Source organism: Corvus brachyrhynchos, unplaced genomic scaffold (genome assembly GCF_000691975.1).
Source record: "Corvus brachyrhynchos isolate BGI_N302 unplaced genomic scaffold, ASM69197v1 scaffold65, whole genome shotgun sequence".
In the NCBI taxonomy this organism is placed as follows: domain Eukaryota; kingdom Metazoa; phylum Chordata; class Aves; order Passeriformes; family Corvidae; genus Corvus; species Corvus brachyrhynchos.
The window spans coordinates 607,511-613,755 of NW_008238365.1; the positions used below are offsets into that span (position 1 = coordinate 607,511).

At 42.6% G+C, this 6,245-nt stretch overlaps 1 long non-coding RNA gene across 1 annotated transcript in view; it reads right to left on the reverse strand.

Annotated features, from left to right (window-relative positions):
• Positions 1–6,239, reverse strand: part of LOC108447144 — a 12,623-nt gene extending 6,384 nt beyond the window's left edge. The window contains exon 1 of the long non-coding RNA XR_001862544.1: positions 2,829–6,239. This is a non-coding gene — a long non-coding RNA (uncharacterized LOC108447144). The remainder of the gene's footprint in view (positions 1–2,828) is intronic.
• Between the last annotated feature and the right edge of the window lie 6 nt (positions 6,240–6,245).

Below are 6,245 nucleotides of genomic sequence, written 5' to 3' on the forward strand. Positions count from 1 at the left end.
GTTCCACATAAGAAAATAAAACCAGATGCAAAGCAACTGGAAGAGCATGGAGAGAGCAACAAGAATGCTGGGAGGCTGAGGAAATCTAACCCTCAAGAACAAACTGAAATGCTGGATTTGCTTAATCAATTAGAAAAGGAAAAAAAAAAAAAGAGAGGGAAAATAAAAAGGAGAGAGCTCATGGTAGAATAGAGGGCATAAGATACCAATAGTCCATTTTGTTAGAGGACAGGTCAGCAATCCAAAGTTCATGGGCACTGGAAGCAGAAGAGGAGATAGACCATGTTTATTCTTTGAAGCTCCATAACCCTTGTTTGATTCACAGACTGTATATGGGGGAAACTCCAGGTAATTTCTTGAGCCAAGCACAAAAGATCATATATATACATTAAAAGCAGATCCCATGACAATATTCTTGACACAAACCCCAGAGTTTTCAGTTAGAAGTAATCAGAAATCCGCTCTCCCACAGGTGGCAATGGGCTTCTCCATGTTAAGGCATGTTTTCATGGATTTACCACTTTCTTCTTCATGCAACCTTGCAGCCTTTCAGAAAAGAAGTTGCACAGGCAAAAAACCAATGGATGTCAGGAGAAAAGGAGTAGCCATTTGTCAGGTCGACCCACAGAATCCCTAAATTACTGAGAATTCCCTGTCAACACATTGTGAAAAATAACATACAGCGGAGTAGCAGAACACCTCTCTGTGGGATAACTGCCCAGAATATCTTGAGAGGTAAATTAATACAAGAAAGAACCAAGAACCATGCACCCGATTAAGAGTGAAAATACCTGAAATCAGCATAACAAAGTGGGGTGAGTGCACTTGTGCTCAGGATGGTTAAACAGCTGTAATTAGATCAAACAAACTAGATTGATGTATCATCCCTTTGTAGCTGTGGCCTCAGAAGGCAGGTCAGGAGCTAAGTTCAGTAAAACAGTTTTAGTGCTGCAGCTTTTATCTAACAAGGCACAGCCACACACTCACTCCAGAGTAAACAGTACTCAGGAGAACTGCTGAATTCCAAAGAGAGTTTCTAGAGAAGATGCTGTTCTTTAATAACAGCCTTAACTTTTGTCAGAAATAAAACTCTCCTAATTAATTTAATAATAGACCCTTTGGATAAACAGTGCACAGAATTTCAGTCACAAATTCATTCAAGGCATTTGAAGGTCTTTATTGAGTTGTTTCCCATTCACTTAAAGTGTCTGCACAAAATGGGTGGATTCTAATTTGCTTTGTTCTTTCAGAACCTTTTAATTAAATTTTAAGAAAATCATGTAGAACAACGTTGCGTGAAATATGGTCACTACATTTCAGAGACGAGCAAAACATAAGGTAGCAGATGGTATGAAGAGGATATATGTGAAGAAATGTAAATAGCAGGGAACCTCACCAAATCAAAGATGTGAGGCAGAACTGAAAGCGCCTGCAAGACCCCTGGGAGAGCTGAGGAGAAGAAGCAACCACTGAGCTCAAAGGTATCAGCCTTTCCTTGCTCAGAAATGACACAACACCAACAGGAAGCTCTAATCTGGTAGAGGGAGCGACCACTCATAACTCAGGGAGGTGAGATTGTTGTGAAGGGTCCTTAGAATGAATATGGGAGGAGCGGAGGGAAACAAGGACAGGTGCCAACAAATGTATTTATCAAACACTCTTGGAATTGAAAAGATACCAACTTTCAGAACTGTAAGCAATGAAAACATTATAAAGGAGCTAATAGTAGAAAATAACCTTGTATTGAACACAAATGAGATGAATTGTTTAAGTTAGGCAGAAGACCAAGCAAAGAGAAGCTTGGTGTCATCAGAAGAGTTGGGAGCAGCAGAAACAGGGTGACTCTGGGACTGGGAGATGTTACCATCGTTTGGTCCAGAACCTGCACTCCAGGTCCTCCGAGCTGCTGTGATGGCACTGATTCCTGGCTGGGAGCCACCTCTGCCATGACAGAGCCAAAGAAATTAGTGAGTGGATTGTGCCGTATCTGTGGATCAGAGCAGAGCCTGGGTGAAGACCAAGGAGCTCTTTCTAACCTTCTGATAAAAAAAGTTATCAATTCCAGACCAATACTGTTAAAAAGAAGCCACCAAATACCAGAGGATGTTTAAGGGTGAAGGGAGGCACCCTTGAGGTGCAGGGCCCAGCTGATAACTGCAAGTCCAGTTGAAGGAATAACTGGAAAATGGTGACTATTCTAAACATTTGTATTTCAAATAGTTGGTAAGCACATTCCCATAGCAGAAATCCAAAAACCTCATGGAGCCTAAATCACAACTATTCCCATTTTGTATCTTCTTCTGCCCCAAGCTCCATTTGTCTGGGTGATTTATGAAGTGAGCTCTGGCTGCGCGAGGCTTCTCTCCTTCTGAATGGAGGAACAATTCAGATAAGGAACAAATCTCTTCTGAGTGAATAGAGGAAACTGGACTTAACTGCATTGACTAAGGTATTTATTGTACATCTAGGCCAGAGGAAGCTTAGCACTTTTAATACATATAAAACTGCAGAGAGCTGCTAGGAAGAGCAGAAACCAAACAAAATGGATTCAAAAGTTCCTTCATAATTTAAATTAAGCCACCTTCAACAGGAAAGCAAGAGCAACAGATATCTATCAATTCCAGTGGCTAATTCCAGCCACTCACAGGAACTGAGGAGCAGTTGGCTCTGTCCCCTCAGGCACCCTCAGGCTGAGGGACAACTAAATTGTAATCACATAACCCCCAATGGGCAGTGCTTTTGTGGCTGTCGATTTCATAAACTGTCTTGAGGTTCCTTGTCATGGAAGACATTGGATATAATTACAGACAAAAAAAAAACCAACTCACAGGCCTGGTCCTGGGCAAGGTGCTTTGGCACTTCAGCAGCTCAGGGGATCATCAGCTCTTTGTAGACAGGAGCCCAATGCTAAGAGATAAACTGCAAGAAATAAATCTCTGTGGTACAACTCCAATTTATCAGTTCAGAAAAGACCACATGCAGAACTCCTGAAACGCAATGAAATCACAGAATTAAAAATTTTGAGTGCAAACCCCATTATTAAGTCATCCATTTACAATTGTTGGTGGTGAATCCATCTACTCCAGATGGGAAGAGGTCACTCTCTTCTTTTTCCAGGGCAAGTCTATGAATAATTTGAGTGATTAAAGCTCAAATCAGGTGTGAAAATGAAAGACCAGGAAAGCACATGGAAAAGAAATCACACTCACAAAGAGAGACTCAGCTTTCATTCTGGAATTGGGAAAGGCTCCCTCCATTCCTGTCCTGCCACAAAATACAGGTGAGCTCGTACATTTTTTCCCAAAGAGTTGTCACTTTTAAAGGCACATTGAAATCTTATTTTTACTTTTTAGGTCTCCCTTCTTCCATTGGAGATGACCTAAATTTTGAGCTGAAGCACTCACAGCATCCTCGCTTGGAATAGAAAACAACAGCAAAAAAACATCAGGCTGTGAAAAGAGGCAAAATAATAGGAGGGAAAATTACAGTGAAGTCCTCCCTGAATAAGAGGAGGTCACAAATGCTGCAGAAATAGAAGCTGAAGTGGGGCTATCCTGAGCCAGGGGACACAAAGTGGTTGCATTTACAGCCCTGGCAGAGGACAGGTGGGCAGGATGTGAATCGAAGCAAACGGCTGCAGTTCTGGGAATACCCAACAGCTCTCAGCATCTCCCTTCAAACACAGCGCTGTGCTCCCGGTGCGAAAAATGTCACAGATGCCAACATCCAAGAGCCTCCTGTCACAAAAAAAACCCCGACAAAAACTTGAATGCTTTCTACGAGTGTTCAAATGGAATTAGACAGCTACAGAAAGGGGTAGAGGCAGTATTTTATATGCTAGAGAAAAATGTATGGGAACACATAGAGAGCCCAATAATCAGCAGTAGAGACTACTGAACATTCATGCAGCTCGTTATTAACAAAACAAACCCCAAAATGGACTTGCAGATACATTGATTTTGCTTTATCATTTTAAACAGAGAGGAGAAACTAAGATTATAATCTGTGCCTTTTTAAAATTCCATTCAACAGATGTTCATAAACAGACTTGAGCCAAATTTCAGCTCCCCAGAAGGATATTCAGCTGGAGAACTTCTACGAATGGATGATAAAGTCCCGCTTTTCCCCTTGTAATCATTGCTTTTCTGAGACATCAAATCCTCTCTTAGCCTCATTACAAGTTCCCACCAGCACAAAATGTATTTTTCATTTCCATTTCCTATAGTATTGTTTTCCAAAAATGGCATTTCCCAGCACAAGACAACTCTCCTTCACTCCTTTTTTATGTCACCTCCTCAACACGAAAGGATTGTCTCAGTGACAAGGCTCTGTTCTTCTAAAAAGATGAAAAAAATCCAAGTGGTACTAATAAATATTTACTTAATGTAAAGAAAAGGAAATTCAACAGTTAAGGATGAAAATTACAGGGGGAAAAAAAGGTGTTTGGAAAGGCAAGGCTGCAAGAAGTTCAGTGCTGTTTATGAGAACGGCTGCTCAATGGCTCCTTCTGGGACACAGCGAGATGACTTCTTTAAAAGTATGGTCTAGAAATACCCCCAAATCACTGAAATTATAAGTCACCCGAGTATTTCAGCTGCAATACAAAATTAAGAAATATCAGGACACATAATGAAAATGGTGGAATGAAACCAGAATTGCACTGACTTGTCTGTGTTACAAGGGGAATGGCTGGGGGGGGGGGCTGAAGTGAAAGGTTTTATTTTTACTTAATTACTCTCAGTGCTCCCTGGGGACTCCTTCCAAAGCGTATTTTGTATTTGGACCTAAGTGCAAGCAGGATTCAGCCGTGATCTTACTCCTTATGACAATACATTTCTTAAATTAGAAGTCCCACAACTGGAATGTTGACACCACTGCTGGTTCCTCCAGCACCTCAGAGTCCCTCCTGTGTTACCAATCCATTAACCCGGGAAGCAGTGAGAACAGGGGAACACAGACTGTTCAAAATTTAAAAATCCATCCACAAAATGATACTTTGTAAGCTTATAGCATCTTTCATCCATTTCTATGTATGTGGAAATGGGAAGTCTCAAAACACTTAAAAAAAAGAAAAATCAACAAACCCACCTAACTTCAAGGTATTTTGAAATGATAACATATTAATTGAGTGAGCATCCACCTGTGATGCGATTTATGAGTCTCCTACTGCAGCATTTCACACATATTCAATCCACCTTCTGGTTACAGCGTGCAAGTTTGTGGTATGTAGAAGGAACAGCAGAGCTGGTTAAAGATTTTCTCTTGCTTCACATACTCTGCAAGCTTCTCATTAACTCATACATGACTTTAATCAGTGCTGAAGCACACACTTCCTTCAGCATGCAGAAGGACTGGGCTGGGGAAAAAAATCCTCCATAAAATATTATTGTAACCATGAATTAACAAATAGAAAGGCAACATTTTCCTAAAGTGGCTGCTGATTTTCATCTCTAAAGGGTTAAACCGACCTTCGCTGATCCAGAAGAGGTAATAAAATAGAACTTTAAGGACAAAAATGGAGCACTTCAAGAGATTATTACGAAAAGCCACATTCAAGAAGACAAAACCTTATTCTTAAAGCACAGATGCTTCTGAAACAAGAGATCGCACGTTTTTAACAGCACACTGCCAACCGCTTATAATGAATAAGCAAAACGAGGGGAATCAGGGTGTTTTTTTTCCTTTTTCCTTGGAGCTCAGAGGGAAGGGGCATTCATGGATATGGTAGCAGAGCCAGCTCTGCACTTCTGCAGGGCTGTGGAGCTCGTGCTGGTCGGTGTGTGGGGGGAGAAAACAGAGTAAAGCCTGAGAAAAACCCATCAGAGCTCCTGTCCTCCCCTTCCAGCGTTAATGGGAGGGATACGAGTCCATGGGAGCTGCAGTGGGGGATGGTGCTGGCGGAGGGGGTGGGGAGAACCGAGCGAGGCCTTACAACCATCAGCAGCTCTTGTTCTTGTTCGTTCCAGCCTTAGCAGGAGGATGTGAAGCTCATGGAGCCGGCAGCGGGATGGGGGGGGGAAGCAGCGCAGGATCCTAGTTTAGCTTTTGTCCCCTCTCCACAGGGTTAACAGCAGGACACGAGTGTCACCGGCAGAAGGACAGGGCCGGGGGGGCACGGCCGGGCTCGCAGCTCCCCGCGGGGCTACCGGCAGCATGTGCTGGGATTTGTGGGGTCCTGTGCGAAGTCACAACACCCGCGGGCGAGGTGTGGAGGGGGGGGATACGGGGCAAACTTCTTCCAACGT